This window comes from Sturnus vulgaris, chromosome 3 (genome assembly GCF_052056855.1).
Source record: "Sturnus vulgaris isolate bStuVul1 chromosome 3, bStuVul1.hap1, whole genome shotgun sequence".
Lineage (NCBI taxonomy): Eukaryota > Metazoa > Chordata > Aves > Passeriformes > Sturnidae > Sturnus > Sturnus vulgaris.
Window position 1 is genome coordinate 79,211,801 of NC_142245.1, and position 20,598 is coordinate 79,232,398.

Below are 20,598 nucleotides of genomic sequence, written 5' to 3' on the forward strand. Positions count from 1 at the left end.
TCTGGGACATCTGAAAACATTTTCTGAGCTTTTTTTTTCTTTCCCCACTTGTTGCTATTAATTACTTCAACAATGACTATTTAGCAGCCTCCCAGGGAGCATCTGCATGACAGTTGCTCATCAGGCTTCCCAGCACAAGCAGAGCAGACTGATTGATGTCACTGCTCCGCTGCAGGTGGCCGCCTGCAGCCGGACCCACAGCCAGCCCCGCTGGGCGACGAGCACAGGGACACAGAGACCACAGCTTCCCCAGCTGCTCTGCCCAGTCCATCTCTGCTGCCTGGCCTCCACTGCTGGCTGCTATCAGTGTAAATCCTCAGCTGCCTGGCAGCTCTCAGGCAATGCCTTGGTACCATCAAAACCAACCTCCAGAGTTGCACCTGCCAGGCAGAATGTTCTTGCAGAGAGGCACAGACACATGGAGACCAGTGATGAGGATCAGCAGCATAGACTTAGACATAACTAATCTTGTACAAAAACAATTGTTTTTCTTCCCCTCTTACTTACCTCTCTGCCATGCAACCCTGACCTCCGTTATGCAACACACAAGTTATATACTTACCACTTTCCATATAACATGATTTGGGGGGTTTATGTGGCTTGAAGTTTCACAGCTTTGTTACTCCCCACTCTTTCAACACCTGCTTACACACACACGTCAAAACCACTCACTACAAGCAAGCTCAACTCCCAGCAAGCCCTGTCAGTTGAGCACTATTTACATGACAAAACAATATCTATTGTTTGGTAGGGGACAGTGCCAGTGTGCAAACACACATGCATGACATATCTCGTCCCATTTGCATAAAACCAGTTAGGAGATCTTTCCAGCTCACTGCTGTTTAACAGAAGTGCCAGACCCTAGCCTTGGGAACGAAGCAGACACATGGCTGTGCTCATGGGAGAGTGGGGGTTTATGTTACCCTCTCACACAGTGGGGCTTCTGGGTGGGAGAACTGTCCCTCACCATCACTTTCTGTGCAGGAGCCAATTAAAGTGACTGCAGAACCTCACTGTGAGCAGAAGGTGCCATAACCCTTTCCACAACCAGCTCCCTCTCCTCTGCTGTTCTTCCCTTTCTTATCCCAAATCATGAACTCTGCTGCAAGGGCTCAGATTATCTTTAGCATAGACAGTATCTGTCATTCAGTCTGGGGACCCTGCTGCTGCCATGTCAGAGTGCTGGTGCAGAGGTCTCCTCCTGCCCATGTACGACCTGAACCCTTTTCCCTGCTATCACAAGCAGCCCCATACCCTCCCAGAAAGCATATAACAGTAAGTCAGGTTAATACTGCAAAAGACACTCCAGAAAATTTCAAGAAAAAACTAATTCCTACACTCACAGATTTTTTTTTCAAGGCTAGTACACACCACTACAGTAATCTAATGCCAACCAGCACCAAGGCATGAACTCCTACTTGAGCTAGATCCTATCTTTTATACACACTATTAAAGATGTGCAGCCAGGCAGTGATCAGGAAATGGTCTGGCTGACAGAGCAGAGAAGAAAAGAACACATTTACCAGCTTCCAAATATTTTCCAGCTGGCAAAAGAGCACTGGAGATCTTCTTCAAGAAAAACATGACTTAGGAGCTGCCAGCAGTGATGACACAGCCCCTCCTGTACCTCACAGCTGATGTCTTGGGAGATGTGGTGAGGTAGGTGGACCAGTGCCACCCAGCTCAGCACTGAATCATGGAGACAGTGTGAGTACACGAGATGTTTGGATATTGGCACAATATTCCTCAATACTGCTAGGCTTCTGGCATGAGAGCAAGAGCCTGGCAGGCGATGTGTCAATTAAAAGCTTAACAAGGCTCAAGCTGAAAGTCAGTGGATGAAATCTTAGGGATGGAGTGGTCAGGGAGGGAGAAAGATGTATTCAGAGAAGCATGGGTGGAAGTGCTGAGTATGTGCACTGTAACCCCCAGAGAGGTGTGTGCCCCTGTTATGATGCACACCATTACCATCAAGAGATCACGGTTTTTCTAGTTGCCTCCCACCACAGGGTACTGCAACAGCGAGAGGAAGCACAAATATCCAGGGACTTGGCACACCCTGGAAAATGGGCAAATGAGAGAAACTGAACAGAACAGGGAAGCAGACATGGAGGTCATGTCTTTTTGCATGGAACCTCCCACCAGTCAGTACAGCTAAGACAGTAATTCTCGTTTCCTAAATCCATGCACTGATCCCCCAGTGCTGCTGCTGAGAAACTGGCTGTAAGTCCCAAGAAAAAAACATTACTGATGAGCGAAATTAGCTGCATCTGATTCACACACGGAACCACTTTAGGAAAGATTCCAGGAAAGACCTGCTGAGTCTGCCAGAGGACTCTGACCTCAGTCGACTTTGGAAGAGACCTGAAAAAACTGGGGAACAACTTTAAATCATGTCTGAGGAGATCCTAGTAAAGAGAGAAAAGTGTAGGTTTAGGGAGTTTTTCCTATCCTATGCATGAGTTTGGGCCAAAGACAGCCAAGACCCTCTGATGTAGTGCACAAAGCCTCCATGCTGCACACTTCCCATGGTGTTCCGGGTCTTGGGTTACACAGCAGCAGCTGAAGGTGACAAAGCTTTCAAAGCTTTTCCTCTTGAGACCATGAGCTCAATTCCGTTTTGGTGGCCAAGTCAGCTACCAAAACTGCTGTTTCCTGGCTGTGCAGAATCCTACATGACACCCACAGAAGGTCTCTACTCCAATTCTACTGCAAAGGTGTATGATTCCAACACATATCAAAGGATACATTTGTCAGCAGTCTCAGCACATGGACTGAACTACCACGTGAAGGCATGTAAAGGCACAGAAACTGAGGCAATGAACAGAGATTTCAATACTGTCAGTACCCCAGACAATTACAACACTCTCTTCCCCACAAAATAAGCTGGTTTATCAAAATTATATACCTAATATTTATCTACTATATTGACAAACATAATGAAGCATGGAAGATCACTAGAGGATCCCTGTCCCTTCCCTTCTTCCATATCCTTCACTACTTTCTTATCTAGGTAAAACACTGGAGTGTTTTTGCCACACTCCTCTAGATAACTTACTCCAGCTCTCTGCTCATTCATCCCCTGACATAGCTGTTTTGAGGCTTGGTACTCAAAACTACACAGAGTATTTGCAGAGGGCTCTGAGCAGCCCTAAAGTGCAACCTGGTAGCAAGGAGAGAAATACTGAGCAGAATATAAGTGCTGAAATAGGAAATACCTGCTGGACTGTGAGCCTGGGAACCAGCAACATCCTTGAGAAGTGCAGTCAGCATCTTTCAAGGGCAGCTGGGTGTCCAGAAACCAGAGGCATCCTGAAATACCATCAAGAAGTACAAAACCAAGGAACTTATCATCTGAAGAGGTGAAAGAAGTGGGAAAGATGGAAAAAGGGGAAAACATCTTGAGAAAATAAGGTTCAACAACTGCTACTGGCTGTTCTAACTGCAAGAACAGGAAACAGTGGTCTGAGATATGAGAAATCATCATCTACTGGTTCTCCCAGCTGAAAAACAGAAATCAACAGCACCTCTTGGCTGCTGAGGGAGTGTGTCATACACCCTCTAATGTCTCTGTGCCATAGAAAGGACTTACTTTTCACCCAAAATGGAGCTTTATCCTCTGGTTATTTCCTGCACTGCTTGTCATTTTCCAACACAGATTGAGCTCCCCTCACTAACTTTCCAGAAGATCTTCTAAACAAACTCTTCAATTCTCATCAGGGATGTCTGGCTGACTCCCAGCTTCGTGACAAGGCTCATCATTGATGTGAGACTGGTCTTCCCTTGGGACCACTTCTGTCTTACAGGATCCCTGAACCTCCCCATGGTCAAAATCTTCTTATTCCTGTAGGCCAGTCAATCCTTCAGGTCATGACAACCATACAATTAATAATTCCCTCTGATCTCCTCTACAGACCAATTTCTGCATCCCAGAGCCCTGGAGCTGGGCTTTGCCTTCCCTTGCAACTGCATCAGACAGATCAAATTCACTTCCCAGCACACTCCAAATTCTCAGACTTATTTCTGCAGCTTAAACAGTAATTCTCTGCCTTGTAGGAATCAGAGATCCATTTTTACAGTGTAGTGCTTGGCACTCAACTCAGCAGAGTTTAATCCTCTTGATTTTGGAGCTAGTAGAGCTAAATCCCTGTGGATTTCCTCTCCTTTTGAAGTTCCTGCATTTCCTCCCTATTCTACCCTCCCACAATTCTTAGAGGTCCTTTCTGTCCCATCACCACATTTGTGAATTGAGGGTTAAATGCTGTTTCTATTTTTCATAAGCTGGGGGCACCAAGAACACAATTGAGTGTGACAAGCCCAATAGTCCTGTTGTAACACTCATTTCTCTGTAGTTACACAAGTAGGAGGGGCAGAAGCACTAACAATTGCAGAACCAAAACCCACAAACATCTCAGGCAGAAACAAAGAATGTATCTACCTGAAAACCTTTTTATATTGCATTAAAGGATTGTTACATCCTTGCCTTACAACATGCCGCAGTCCCCTCAGGAATAAAGCAATTATTTCAATTAGCAGCATCCCACAATACAAAGTACCTAAGTAAGTAAAATCTTTGAGAAAAACAAGTCTGTGGGATAAGAATAACTTTAAAAATAAAACTAAAAAAATAAGGTGTTTTGCATACATTCTATGGGCTGTATGCATCACATCAGATTACATTTTTTGTTGCTTTACTGTATTCTGCTATTAACTTGAAGGTATTTTCATGGTGATGGCATGACTGATCTTGCTTTCATGTTGGCTTGCAAGGGTGACAGTAGACAGCTGTGCAGGGATTATCTCAATGGAAAAACCTCTGGTGAGACCAGAAAGTGCACTGCTGATATAGCATGATAATGAGGGATGCTTTACAGGGAAAAGACTCTCCTCAGACACTGACTGTTAATAGCTCTCAAAGAACTCACTCACCTCTTCAATCAGAGGTGTCCATTGTGGAAGTTGAGGACAGTGGGACCAAAGAGCTGGAGTAACCATCTGAAGCAAGCACTCTAACTTACCATGGGAAAACACTCAGATCGGAAAAGAAATGCAAAAATGAACCAGTGCAGGAAGTATCAGCAAATCTGAATAATGACTTATCTTCTGCATGGACTTCAGAAAACACATCACACTGTGGAGTCTAATTTTTTAAGTCCCAGCCAGTGATCCCACAAGAATGGCTAGTCTTCCAGCATTGAGAATGCCTTGTTTTCCAGAAAAAAACGAAACACTTCAGTGCATGGAAAGGCCCTCCTTGTGCAGAGGATAGAGCTTCCTAGGGGACAGTCTGTGACTTTGTCTTGAAGAACCCAAGCTAGCTAAGCTAGCCTCCTGCTTAGGGAAATCCCATTTCAATGGCATATTTGACACTCCTTGAGCCACTGGTGCTCAAAAACACAGCTCAACAGATATGAAGGACAGCAGAGGAGGCAAGGAACTACACAGCCCAAAGAACACAGCAGTGTGAAGTAAATACCATAACCCAGTGCCACAGGCTCAGTCCAAGCTCTTTACAATCCCTACTTACCCAGGAACTGGAATGCATTTCTAAAATGCAAATCCATGGCATTATTAAAATGCTAACCCATGGCATTATTTTTATACATTTTAGACCAAAATTCTAAAAGGTCACATTTGTTTTTTACTCACTCTTAAGGATCTATGGTTCAGTTCTTCCTGATGAACATTTTATAGCTGTGTCTTGCAAGGCAACCTCTGGAGAAGGACTATGGGGATGCCAGCTTCAACCATTCCCAGTGTTGATGACAACTGCTCCTGGGTGAGGAGAAACACATCAGAAACGGAGCATCACAGCAGACTGAGAAACACAGAGATTTAATACCAGTGTTTTCTGCATACACCGGGGCAAACCCAGGCATTTCCTCCTGAGGTTTATACACCCACCTCCCATTATAAACAAGTTCCAACCACAGCTCTCCAGTTTGGCTCCCACTAAATGACCTCTGAAAATAAAATTGTGCAGCTCTCACTGCTTTGTAAGGATGAGGAAAATGCAAGAGAGACCTTAATTTCTTCCCAGAAATCACGTGACAAATCAGTAAAATCAGGAAAGGGACAAGTTCACAACAGTGTTCACGAATGATGGAAGTCACTTGGCCTGCATGAACTTTTGAGAGCTGAAAACTGCTAAGGATAAATAATCTCTCTTGATCTCTGAAGCAGAAATCATTGCTGAAATGCCAGTTCAGTGACTTCAATTAGAAAATGCTGTTGGAAGACCTTACCATCCCTCTTTCCTACTAATTAAAATACCACCACATAATTTAGCTGCTTTTGCTATCCTTTTTCCTAATACATTTGGATCAGCAGATGTGTTTAAGTACAAAAACCACCTGAAAATACATAAAGGCATTGGAAAACTAAGCACTAGTTATGTCTGTGACTTGACCTTTTAGTACTGTTTTGCTGGCTATTTTGTCAATGACAATGCCACTGTCTTGTGGATACACCTTATTGTTTCATTTTAATTGGAAATACCAACTGAAATATAAAAAAACAAAAAAAATAAACTGTATTTAAACTACAGGTAGGCTATCAACAGTCACTTTCAAGATGATGTGCAAAAAGACATAGCCTAAATTGAGAATCAAGAAATGGAACTTGGAGAGACATCTCCAGAGCTCATCCCTTCTTACAGCTTGGATGAACTTATATGCTACTTCTGTTTAGGAATAAATAGTTTACTCTGAAAACTGGTTCCTAAAATGTCTCAGAGGTGGTGCAAATTCCATAGGCTATGTGCTGTCACAATTTCATACAGGAACTAGAAAAATAGAAAGTTCTTTTCACTAAAAAAAAAAAAAAAAAAAGCAAAACCACAAACAAACCAGAAATATTAATGCAGCAACATAATTAAGCCTAATTCAAGATAATTTGATTAGCTGCATCATTCTGTTCACCCCACAGGTTCATCAGGAACACAGCTAGTGTGATTTCACTTGGGTATCTTATCTCTTATCTATACTCTTTGAAAACTGTGTACTAACAGAAGTAACTCCAATACAAATAGTATCTACAGTATGAAACTAACATAACGTGCTGCTAATTTACACATTACTTGTTAAAGACTACTCACAATTTGAAACTCAGCTCAAAGAAAAGGGTCCAAAAGGTGAAACAGACCCTGTTGTGTATTTGTGAGGAAAATCAAGGAGCAGCAATGGACAGAGTGGCAGACAGTGCAGGAGGGATCCAGCAGCAATGCCATGGACAGTCTAAGAGCCCAGGCATGCTACCCAGCATCTTGTATGAGATCAGAGAACAAAAGCATGGGCAGGATTTCAAGGACATCAGGGACTGCAGACAGGTGACAGCTGATGTGAGGCTGAGGAGGAAGTACACATTGCAACCTTTGATGAGGACTGAGGTCAGGAAAGACACTGCCCAGAATGAAATGTGAAAAGCTGGACTAGAAAAGTCACGGTACCACCAACCACCAACAACTACTGACAGCACACTGAGCAATAAGGAGGAGAACAGAATTGCAGAAGGTATCTAGAAGAGGAAACGTAACCGGTGATGGTCTGGTCTTTTTTCATGTTGGAAGAGGTTCAGATGAGCTTATGCTGCTCACAAAACCAGAGGAATGAGACATGAGGGTAGATACTAAGAGAAGACATGAAAAAGCAATGAAATGGTCTGAGATCGTAATCATCAGGGCAAGTGGAGAGGTTAGCAAAGGAGGGCAGGCAAAGAGCTTCTGCCTTTGCTGAAGAATGAAAGCCTTTTAAGAAAGGAGAAGAGAGTACAAGCAATGAAAAAGCTTCTTCTGCCAGTATTCTCTTCAGAACAATTGCTGACTTCCTACATTGAGAGAGAACTGGAGGGACAAGCCCATGCTGTCAAAAACTTCATTGGGGCTGTAGAGTGAATATTTATAATAAATTACTACTTCTTTATAAACTGTCATATTTACTTAGTGTACATGATTTAAGAAATACACAGGTCTTTCCCAAAACGCACTCCAGCCCATTTAGGAGGAGGTATTTCAAATTTTCTTTAGGTAGAAATAGAAAGTTTATATACTTCTCTCTTTTGTATCAGTCATGCAAGTCTTTGTTAATAAAGATTATTAACACTTCCCATCCCCCCCCTGCCATTTTTGATGTACACAAAAATCACTTTAAAAACCAACACTGTAACTGTGCTATATAAGGGAACCAATTCAATCGCTGGAGATCAACAACAAAACTTTAATTATCCACAGTAAGAGGAGAATTTAAGAAAGCGTGACTCTAAAACACTTACAAAGCTGTCCTCATCTTTGAAATGCTGCTATGAGTGTTAAACATTTCACTTTAGATTAAATATTGCATTCATTCGATGTGCTGTGTTCCTTTGTACACTGTATGCACACAGAAAAACACACTAAGCTTTACAAACCCATTGTTTTTCATGCATATTAAATATATTTCGGCAGCATAAATATTAGTTATTATATTGTACAAGAGCAGTCGTTCCTCTCTAGACTCATGAATTAAATATGTTCATATACATCAATTAAATGTTCATATACTTACATTAAATTAATAAAATGCAAAGCATCTATTTCACTGCCTTTGAAATATAAATATGTTGAGCTCCACCATTCACCAGGTGTACCTGGCAAAGTATTTTAAGTGATGTTGGAAAATACAGTGAGTTATAAAGCAAAGACTGACAAGGCTACACAATGTTGATACTGATGCTATAATTATTATTTAGGTTTTAATCTTCTAAATCCAGGGGAGATGGGTTTGGTTTAACAGTTTGTCAACAAGACAATATCTTTGAAAATCAGCTCTTCACTGAAAGATGATGTATTTCTTTGTTCACTGAAAGATGATGTATTTCCTCAACACTGAGACTGAATAAAGTGGGGTACATATTTATCTCAATCAATCAATCAATCAATCAATCATCATCATTGATCAAACCCTACGTGGGTAAAGCCCACCTAAAGTCCTCTTGAAACACATTTGTTTTATTTTGTGAAGGCGAGAAATCTTTGGGCTGCCATGCTAGAGAAACAGAAGAGAAAAAATCCTGAAAAAAGGTCAGTCTTACTGAGAAATGAGTTGCAATTAAAGCCTCCCACAAATTAGCCATAAAAAACAGACACAAAATTATAGCACACACAGTAGCAATTTTTTACAACTGAATATTGGATTGATTGTACAGACCTGTCCTAGTGAAGGGAGGCAAAAGAGAGCCGGCACTGTGCTTTATAATATATTTGAGGAACAGCACTCATAAAGGGTAGTGTGTAGCCATTCACAGATGGTGCTCATATTTTGTTATTAACCAAGTCACTCCAAGCTCTGGATGAAAGCAGAAAGAGATATTCTGTTTTCTTTGAGACCTTTCTGCAAGTCTAACCCAGTGGGGACACGTCTGTCTCTGGCTGCACACCCTGCAGAGCTGCACTCTCATACCTCCCTGAGAGCTCAGGCCAAGAAAAGATGATTTGATAAGATTCTATGAAAAGATTATTCTATTCAGTGCAAACTGAGTAGAAAAAATGGTAGACTTAGCTGGACTAGTCTTAGCACAGTGTACTGGATGGTGAGTGTTTGAAGAGTGTTCAATAATATGCATTATCAGGGCATGATATACTAAATTTCTTTCATGATGACTGGACTTCACTATTAGTGCAAAAAAACTGGTTGATGTTGCAGCAGCCCTCAGTAACAGCAGTAAATTGAGGCACAGTAAAAACCCCTCTCACACCAGGGCATGGCACAGAGACAGAGTCTGTCCAAAGAGCCACTGTCATAGCTTATACCTGTTTTCATGCGGCAGCATCCAGAGGGGGGAGGTGGTAATTGGGTCTCTTTGTTCATTCAGTTCTTAATCTCTCTGTTGAGACTGACAACGGGGGAGACCATTAGTGTCAGCTCTGCTGGGACTTTCTGTTATTAAGGCTACTTAAGCTTTTCCAAGTAAATTGCATGTGTCAAACTAACAGCACACAGTGATGGGCAAAAAAGCCATTACACAACTGCTCTCCCTTTCTATTGATCCACCCAGGTGCAAGGGGGAAGGGAAAGACAAAACTCTGGAGACTTCAGCCAAATTCTCTGCAATTCCCTGCTCCTCCCACTCATTATTTTACACTATTTACAGGCAATACATTAATCATTCCCTCCCCTTCTTTTTCTTAACAGTATGCCGAGGATTGAACACACAAGTCCCTCACAAAGCTTTGCAATAGTCACCATGCTGGATACACTTTGCTGGAAAACTTAAATCTTTAAAAAGTTTTGATTGTGATTAGTTAAATTTCCTTCTACCGTGGATGGAGAACGGCAAACAACTGTAAAGTAGGCACAGGAGCACCCCAGCTTCTTTCTTGCCGTTTCCTCTGACCACAAAGGGACATCAACTCTAATTTTCACACACCTCTACTTAGACAGTGTGAACCTCATATGTAACAACAACCTGGCTATCCTTTAGAGAAAATATTTTGCTAAGTCAAGGCTTCCATCTTCTTAGAGAAAGAGCTAAATTTTTTTTCTAGACTGTCTTCTGAACTGTCATTATAGTCCTTAGCTCCCATCTGAAGCTACAGGATTCCCAGCACCTTTTAACCACCATTTATTTTGCTGTCATTAAAGCAGCAACGCCATTCCTGGTGTCACCTTGACTATATCTAACCTTATATATGCAAAACTTTAAGTAGAAAATAAGTATGATCCTTGAACCTATTATATCACAGAGAATTTGCTGTTACCTTTGATGTTTTCACTCCAACTCCTGATACCCAGAAAGCTATAGGGCTTGTTATTGTTCATATTTACAAATGGCTTTAAATCTCTAGGCTACTTTTTTGGATCTTGGAATATTTAGTCTGTGGATATCGATCTATAACACAGCCTGCTGAAGAATTCTTTCTGCTAGGTTTAATGTTTGTTATTAAAATCCGTGTAGGCTCTTTGAGGCAAACAAGGATTTCCACCCTGCAATACAGCTCCAAAATATGAATTGTAAAAGGAACAGTTCTTATTTCAAGTGTGGGTTTCAACTGAATTATAGCATTTCTCCATTATATCTTACTCTCTTTTGCTAGTTTCTTTACTGCTTTTCAGAATAAAATCAAATGAGAAAGGGGAGAAACAGCAGAGGGGAAGTTTAAGCAGATAGAACTTAGTCCATTTAAAGCCAGGGATGCCAAAGGAAGGACAATTGAGCTACCTGCAAAGTCACTGTAGGGCACACACTTTAAACCAGATACTGTGAGAGGCTGCAAGGCACAGGCACCAGAGAATCATTATGGTTCTTGCAGGAAAACAAACCTTTATATTTATGAACTTATTGGCTGTTTATTTGGTCTCTGTTTAGAAGTTTCATGATGAGCACAAGTAGCTGTGTCACTGTTTCATTAAGTACCCTGACATTTTAGCTGGATGTTTCAAAGAGATTTATGCCCCTCCATCCAAAGAGAGCAAAAGAGAGGCAAAAATGAACAAAGGGCTCTGGAGCACTATGACCGTGGGAATGAGGTGCCCTCCACATGAAAACAGAAAAACTCTTTAGATAACAGAATGGACAGCCTATGAAATGTCACTTACTCAGCTTTCTCTAAAGATGGGCAGTTGTACGACCACCATGTGTAGGAATTAACTCAAACAAATGAACAGGCTGTTAGATTTTTCCTCTAGAAGAATCTGACGGCCACACTGCCCCACCTCTCTCCCTCAGCACCACCCTTTAGGAAAGACAAGGGACTGGGGATACATATCCACAGGTAGCCCAGACCCATTCTCTTCAACAATCGCAGAGCATGCTTATGGAGGTAGAAACAGAAGGCAGTCCACACTAGATGCTTAATTTGGAGATTCTAAACATCCCTTTGGAGGAAAAACTGTCTCCTTCCATTCACTGAGAGAGTCTCAGGCAGACAGGTTGGTTTAAGATTCAAATGTCCAAATTTGAATAGCCTGATGTTTCAACTAACACCTGAAAGACTTGGCAAAGTGACCTGTTCACTTTCTCACACTCATTCCAAATCATCATGTTTAAAAGATAGTAGCAAATACAGGAACTACTTTTCCTCACCTCATTTTAACTAAAAAGCATACTTTTTGTATATGTATGTGAGGGCACTAGATTAGTCTCATTTCAGTTCTGAACATTGAAACCCAAATATGGGATTCAGCCTAAGTGGTGGCTCCCAGTGTACTGCCACTACTGACCATTTCCAGTCTTTCCATAAGAATCCAACTCTGAGCAGGTGCACAGACACATCTGGACAGGCAAGGCAGGTCTGTGTGAAGGCACACCTACTGTGCTGGCAACTGCATACCTGCTCAGCACACTGCCTGCTTTCCATCTGTGGCACAAATTAAAAGGGCAAAAGGTTCAAAATCAGCTAACACAACTGGATAACTACAACTTGGATATCTGCAAAACAATCCTGAAAATATCCCAAATGCTTTCTGCTTTATTTGTGCTTTTAAGAGTAAATTCCAACAGAAACAGCAGAAGGAAACAAAAAAACAAAAGAAGCAACACAAAATAAACTTTCAGGAGTAGAAAGGAAAATGTTCAAAAGAAATTAATATATGTAATTTAAATTTTTGTGGAATTTTGAGAGGTTTTTATACACATCAGCTATTTTCAAGGTCTTATTAATTATGTACATTCTGAATATATATTTCTGTAATACAGTCAACAGCCATTATTTTTGTTAAGTCATTTGTCCATATGAAAGAAAACCAGGAAACCCATACCACCATTTGATGTGAAGGTCTTCAACCACAACATTTGTCAAAGGTTTTACTCTAAAACTCTCACTAAATGTTTAAGGAAGCTTAACAGAGATAGCTTAACAGAGATAACTGATTCCTGTTTCCTGCTCCCCTGCACAGGAGGGCAATTTCACTTTCACACACAGACAAGGATGAAGCCTCTGTTGACATAGATGGTGTAACAGAACCTAACAGATGTTTTTGCAGAATGAAAGAGAAAGGAAAAAACCAAATATCTCTGCAGTTTTATCAGACTTTTTGATTTCTGATAACAATCAAAACAAGTGCAATGATTTTAGATGCTTACCAAAGCAGTACAAACTACATGAAATAAAGAAGCCACATACTGAGATATACTCTGGTTCTCTCCCATCTACTCAGGATTGCTGTATGACATGTAGTAATGAAGAAATCAGATTCGTTATTCAGCTGTAACATAAAACAATGCATATCATAAAAATAATAAATAACATTTCCTTGACAAAAGAGAACCATATGGAATTTCTGAAAGTGATTCCATAAAGGAAAACCAGTGATTTAATAGCAAAGCAATTTAAATGTCCATATATTTTTCACAAATTAAAGTAAAAACCATTTGATTGGTCATCTTATTTGTATGAAAAACAAGAAGAAAAATACTGCCTGAAAGTAATTAATTAGAGTATCCCATATCTGGACTCTCATCTCATTAAGAAGGAGAAGTGCAGCAGCCAACAGCTACCCAGGCTGTCACCAGCTGTAGTCCATGGCAGAGGACCTGGATGTGACCAAAGCAAAGCAGTGCACTTGTAAACCCACCCCAGCCACAGAGCAAATAATTCTGAACATCTAATCCCTACCAGCAGCTGAATGGATACATGGCTGGGCTGATGTTTTGCCATTTCAACCCAGGAATAAAACCTCCATAACTGACTGCAAAAGAAAAAAATACATTCCACTCAGCTTCATACCTTCTGAAGATGACCCAACCTGCCCTGAGATTTTATGTCCAAAAAGAAGATTCCTTAAGAATTTTTTCTGAGCGGTAGATTTAACTGGCGTGTATGTGAGATATTGGGAGGAACTGATTTAATTTTAAAAACTAATTTTACATGTGATTTTTAAAATGTGAAAGCTTGGCATCTCTGGTAATAAAGACATGATCACTTGCTACAAAATATAAACTTTATCAGCAAAATTTGACAGTTCTACTTTTTAACCGAAAAAGTATTATATTTTCACAAATGTCTATTCAGTACAAAGAAAAGTATTAGAAAACAGTGAATTGTTTGGTGTATTTTTATACAATAAGAATGCCACTTCCCAATATTGTGCAGAGGTGTTTTCAGAGGGAATGCTACTTCAATTACAATGGTGAAAAACAGTGGGTTTAAAATAGTTTTATTAATTATTCCAAACCACTTTAAAGACTGGTTACAATTAAAAAAACCCCCACATATAACATTTTTCTTTCTGATAATTCACTAACTGTTTTGGGATTTGGTGCATTTAGAAGTTTGGGGTTTTTTAACTCTAGGTACCCACTATATGTCAAAGTATACTTTGAAGAAATCAAATACCAGCTCCACTTTACTACACAATCTTAAAATCTAGCTAATGTGATTAGCTAATAAGGTTTTGAAATCTTTCACATAGGACATATCAAATAACTTTTGACACAGTCAACAAATAAAATTGATATTGATGAAGCACACATATACTTGAAACATCTGATATGAAACAGTTAAAAAAACAACATTCATTAAAGGGCATTTCAAAATCAATTAAAAGACCTTCAAAAGGATAAAGATCAAAAGAGGAGTAGAAAGCATTTCTCAAATGAAGGTGCCCATTTCACAGCAAACACCTGCACCATCGTCACAGACACCTGCAAGCTCCAAAGCCGAAGTCCAATCAAGAATGAAGAAAGCAAAGACAATAGTATCAGTGTCATGCCTGCTACTAATCACCTACTATGGAGCAAAAACTACCTTCTCAACAGGAGGGGAAAATAAAATAAATATTATATATATGTGCATATGCCTCTGTATCTATCTCTGCATGATAGATCTCTCATTAGACACTTTCATCCAAGCACGCAAGATATTGTATTCGTACCTGCCAAGGTTTATGAGTGAATTTCAGAGTGAATTTCACTTCCTTGCCTTCCCTCAGAGCTGACAGTTCATCAGGGACACTTCCGTGGAGAATTGGCTGCTCTGATGCTGTGGGGTCCTGGGAGTAGCAGCTCCTGTTCCTGAAAGGTCTCTTCTTAGCACCTGGGATGTCTCATGTCTTCCTAGCCTCCACTTGATTTCCAAAGAGGCCCACAATGCATTATTTCCCACCCTACAACCCTGCAGAGGAAAGCAGGAAAAGAAACCCTCTGTGCAGGATCACTCGAGATTATATTTAGCCCAGTTTGATCTTATGCACTGTAATTTGGGCAACAAATTACTGGCTCCACTGAGGGTGGGGAAGAAGAGCACATGCCCCAGTGTGCCTGATCCTGCTCTAAGTAAACCAACTAATCCCCTTCTGAACTACTTGAGTCCTCCAAAGCAATTATTTTAGAAGACAGACGAGACAGCAGACAGTCTGTATTATCAATATTCAGACATTTCCATAAGGCTCTTGGATAAACTCTCAGCTATTTCTTTTGTGCTCTCACTGATAACAAGCTAATGCACAGAGTTGCCTCTCAGGGTGTGCAGGGCTGTGCCCAGCTTTGGACATCTCCAGCAGAAAGAGCCAGCACTCCCTAGCTGTGTCAGGTGGTCAGCACACAGCAACAGGACTTGGTGCAAACCGAGAGAGAAGAAAAGTTACAGGGAAACAAAAATAAAGAACATTAGAGGTTCCTGATAAATCTGTAGCATCATAAAAGCTGCACTGCCTGTCAAAACCTCCCGTAGGGCTGCGCTTCAAGTAGGCAGACAAGAGACGTGGTTACAGCTGCTATTCATCAAGCCTCAGCATCGCCAACGCAGAGAACAGGAGAGTAAAGACAAAGTTCAGACGTCAATTTAAATTCTGTTTTCAAACTTCAGTCCTTCCGTGTAACATAATATCATAAGAAAAGGGAGCAAACAGTTCATCTGCCAAAAGCTTGTCTAATTACCGCAAATTTGTTTGCTTCACATTTCTTGAATTCCTTTCTCTTTGCCAGACAATTGACTAAGAAATACTCCTTTCCTCAAAAAAGCACCGAAGCAGAATAAATAGAACAACTAATATAAACTGGCAGCTGTAAATTAATCTATATAGTAGGCAGTCTGGAAGGCTTTGTTCATCCCTACAGCTTTGTCGGCTACAACCCAGAGGAAACAAAAACAACCCCAAATACTCATGCACATCCGCACACTGTTCATTAAACAGCAGCACTAATACTTAATCTCACCAGATGCTGGGATGAAACAAGCAGCCCAGTCTCACTGCATTTTAGTGGTGCTGTGCCAAACAAGAGCTGTTACAGTGCTGGCACAATTGTCTGAAAAACAAGCAGCCGTACACGCTTGCATGCACAAGCTGCAAGCGAGCAAGGGCTTCCATTGCCGCCTCAGTTCCTTCAAGGGCTCTCACACTTTTTAAACTGGTATCATTTGAGCCTGTTACAAACAGATTACAGAGTAAATTTATGTTCTGTTTTTCCAAATTGACCCCTGTGCCCCCAATTTATATTCACGCATAATTCTTAATGAAGAATTTTGAGCGATTATACTTATTTTTGTCATATTTATTTTCCCATTCTTGTCAATTTAAAAGAAGCTGAACCTAAGAAAAAGGATGGAGTTTGCACAGTGAAACACTCTAATTTATCACCTCTTTGGTGAGGAGAAGAAACCCACAGCTGTTCTGTTACAGCTAGTATAGTGCTAGGTTATTAAGCACTTTATTCCTCAAACGTATCTCAAACATGTTATTACATCTTAATCATTCTGCAACTATAGAGAAATGCTTATTAAAACCTCTGATGAGCAGTTTTATAACTATTTCTTTAGCACTGATCTGGGAATGAAAACATAAACAAAGAGGGCTGACTCTAAATGTCTAGTACATTCAGGTAATGATATTTGCCTCAGCGATACATTATCCAATATAAAAATCTACAGTTTTATTCAACATAAATAGAACAATTTGTTCCTGCAAAGCATTCAGGTATAAGCTCTTAGGCTCTTCAGGGGAAAAGGCAAAGTCACTAAAAGCAATTCGGTTTTTTTAAAACTCTCTCTTGATTTATGGTATCATATTGAGAAAAAAATATTTGCATATAACTGTTCATATTACATACTGCAGTACTGAAATATCATGGGGAAAAGCAACCAAAATAAATCAGTCTATTCCTTCCCTGCCATTTAAATGTATTGCATTCAGGAAAGTAACCTCTAGCTGATTACTTGCAGCAGCAGCAGCAGTAAAAGTGTGTCACAGCTCATTTGCCAGAACTGCAAGAATGAAGCTCATTCTGTGCTGGAGACATACAGAATCCTCCATAAACAAAGTGAACAGGTGCTTGTGGAAATACCCTGTTTATGAGGTCTTAGTTTTGGGTTCTTGATCTGTAGCACCACTACTGAAGAAAGTTGACAGTTTCAGGTACCCACACAACAATGCATTAAAAAAAATTAATACTGAAATTGAGTTATTAACCAGGTCAATTCATATAGCAGTAGAATAAGCTTCTCAGGATGGTGCTGGGTCGTGCTATTTTCAGCAATTAGTATGCTGAAACATTTAAAACAGAAGTAAAACCAACTGAAAGATAAAGGAAGGCACGTTATGGTCACTGCCACCTTATGGTTTGGAGTAGATCCAGTACATTTTGAAGGCAGAACCTCCACAGTGGACAGACAAGCATTTTCCATTAAGAAAGCACCACAAAGCACCTGTCCATTTGCCTCATTCATGTTTGTTTCACCTTAACTCATCTTGAACCACAGTTGCTGGGGGCTATTTTTTTTGATCCTAACTTCTGTCAGATACTTGAACGACAAAAAGTGCAGGACCACCAGGGTTGAGCAAGGAGATCAACAAGGTGAGCAAAGGGAAACTCTCCTTACCAATTTTATATATATATTCGACACATTTATATAAATCTCAAATATATTTATGTACGTATGGTTTTATTCACATTACTTTCTACACTCTATATTATGGTTTATAGACACCTAAGGTGATTTCTCCCTCCTCCTTCTGTTCTGTAACACCACCTATCACACTGAACCTGGTAACCCTGCTCTGGGCACCTTTGGCATGTGTCCCTATGGCTAGGCTCTAGCCAGCTCCAAACCCTGCAGCCCCAAGCTCCAGGGGTAAGGCAAGCCCTGGCCACACTGCTCCCACCATCAACACTGCCCATGACCCTCCTGCCATTTCAGAAGAAAGCTTCTGCTCCCCATCAAATCCCCTCCAGTACCAGCTGGACCCGAGATGTCTCCTGGGGGCAACTCCCACCTCTCTTTGCATCAGCAGTGTCTCCACAGTGCCCTGGCACACGATAAGCAGAGTCCAAGAGAGCTTGTTTTTGGTTTGGCTTTGCACCGTAGGTCTTGTGCTCGTGCTCCCACCCAGGCTGAAGGGAACTGCAGCAAGCCCCAAGCACCAGCCCTGGCATGACCTGCAGCTGCTCAGCTGGGAGGCAGCAGGGAAAAACACTTGTGGAACTCTAACCCCAGGTGAACTGATGCACATATTCACCCTGTCTGTGTCTGGAAGGACTACATCACTAGGAAGTAGAGAAAACCTTGGAGATAAGGGCTAAAAGGATTACAGAGAACTATCAACATATCCCATTTCTATCCCTGTAAATTGTGCAATTCCTTACGGGAAGGGTTATGTCCCCAGAGCACCATGCTGTGGCCAAAACACACCCCCGCACCCCTCCTTGCAGAGCCTCCCTAGATAATCCCCAGCAAATAAATCCTGTCCTGTGCAAAGGTGCTGTCAAGTGCTAACAGAAACAATAGCTCGCAGGAGCAAAACTATTTCCAACAATCAAAGGCAAAACCCCCCCACAACTCCAGGCCACCACATCCCTTCACTGAAACATAAATAAAGAACAAAATTACCTATGAACAGCAATTGTGTTTAGTTCGCCTATTTGTGTGTGCACCCACATGCACGTATATATGTATATATATATATTTTGCACTGCCATCTGTCAGAGGCTTCTACCAGCAGCTGCAGGAGGCAAATGCCCCCCTGCCTAATCTCCTCCCCATGTGGGAAAATAGCTCATTTTACTAGCTGAATGCCTGCTATATATTTTCTTTATTTATATGTAGCATTAGACATTCTTTTCTCTGTGTCATGAATGAATTGGGGAAGAGTCACTGATTTTTAATGAGGAAGAGCAGAAAGGCAGGGTGACAATAAAGGGACCCTGTATTAATCAAATGTCCACCACAGACAGGAATGCCAAGGCCTTAATCTCAGTCTGCGAGAAGTGTTGCTTAAAGCTTTCACTCAAAGAGAAAAGGAGAGATTTCACATGGCAGGTGCTACACTTGCTGCAGCAGTGTAAAACTCCATTATTCCACATTTCTGGTGAACATTAAAAGAGAAAGAATGAAAAGAAGAAAGGAAACAATACAAGCAGCAGCCTCAGTGCAGAGGGAAGTGGGAAGGAATGGGATTCCTTGCTACATTCTCACATTATTATGCATTAACAAATTTAAACAGACTAAAAAACATGACAGGCCAACACACTTGCTCCTCATCTGTAAGCAACTCAGATGAGGCCACATTTTGTTCTGGCACTGGTCCCCACATGACTGGTGGTGGCCATGCAGGACAGAGACAGAGCCAGAGCATCAGAAAAAATGAGTCTGCACAGCTCCACGGCACAGCTTTGCCTTCACATCCCTTGAGCTGGGAGCCTGCTTTTGTCTCTTCCCCAGAGGATGCTCCTGCCTCTTGGCTGAAGGCCTCCTCTGTGTCCATCCAAATGCACTGCTAGTGCAAAACATTTCCCTGCTCATGGAATCTGGAAAAGCTTTTGTAGACCTCCCTCCCTCATCTTCTTTCTAACTTGTTTCAAACCCAAGGAGAAAATGCCTTGCCTTTCTTGCCTGAGCTTCTTAACGTCCCTGTGCCACGGAATTACTTAAGTGAAGTGTTTTGGCATAAAAATTGTGTGGAAGATTCTTAAAAACTACCTTCCAAAGAAAACATATCCTCTGACCCTGCAATATTAAATTACATATTTAGGGGAGGAGAAGGAAAGCTCCTGTTTATTACTTATACTAGAAATTCATGTCTTGCCTCTCCTGGGATGCCACATGAATGACTGGAAAGGTGATGTCAGAATAAGCATCACAGCAGAAGTGCCAAAACAAAGGAAAAATCCTTTCTGTTACTTTGTTTTGTTTTGGATTATGTTCAGGAATATGCATCACTTCAGTACAATTGCCAAAGCGTTTCCTGCATCATACCAGACTGCAGCCTAGAGCTGGACATTGGCCATCCTGACCATGCTGACTCTCCATGGAGACCTCCAACACATTCAGAGAAGACAGTGGTGCTTGAAACACTGTTATAATGAAAAGTATAGCAATCAAGGGAAACTGCAGACCCTTTCAGATTTGCTGCGAGCAACAGTAAAATAAAATTATATCGTTTTCTTCTTTCATTCACAGATGAACTACAAGGAAATAAAGCAGTGGGTTAGATTCCTAGACCCAGTGAGGTGTTTGCAGAGCCTAATCTGCCCAATCATCAGCTTCATAAAACACACAAGTAATGCTGATATTCATGTCTCATGGACTAATCTCTAAAACTTATACAAATTTACAGCTCTTCAGCTCAAAGCACCATGACTTCAGTACGTTCACCCAGCTGTACCAAACGTGTCTGGCACCTTATATTTCTC

At 41.1% G+C, this 20,598-nt stretch overlaps 1 protein-coding gene across 7 annotated transcripts in view; it reads right to left on the reverse strand.

Annotated features, from left to right (window-relative positions):
• Positions 1–20,598, reverse strand: part of ANKRD6 (ankyrin repeat domain 6) — an 88,185-nt gene that overhangs the window by 39,345 nt on the left and 28,242 nt on the right. For 6 of the 7 annotated variants that reach the window (XM_088162057.1, XM_088162056.1, XM_088162047.1 and 3 more), the window contains exon 3: positions 5,650–5,775. The gene's annotated coding sequence lies outside the window, so the exon portion shown is untranslated. Of the gene's footprint in view, positions 1–5,649; positions 5,776–14,846; positions 15,086–20,598 lie in introns of all 7 variants that reach the window. The other variant, XM_088162048.1, reaches the window with a different exon arrangement.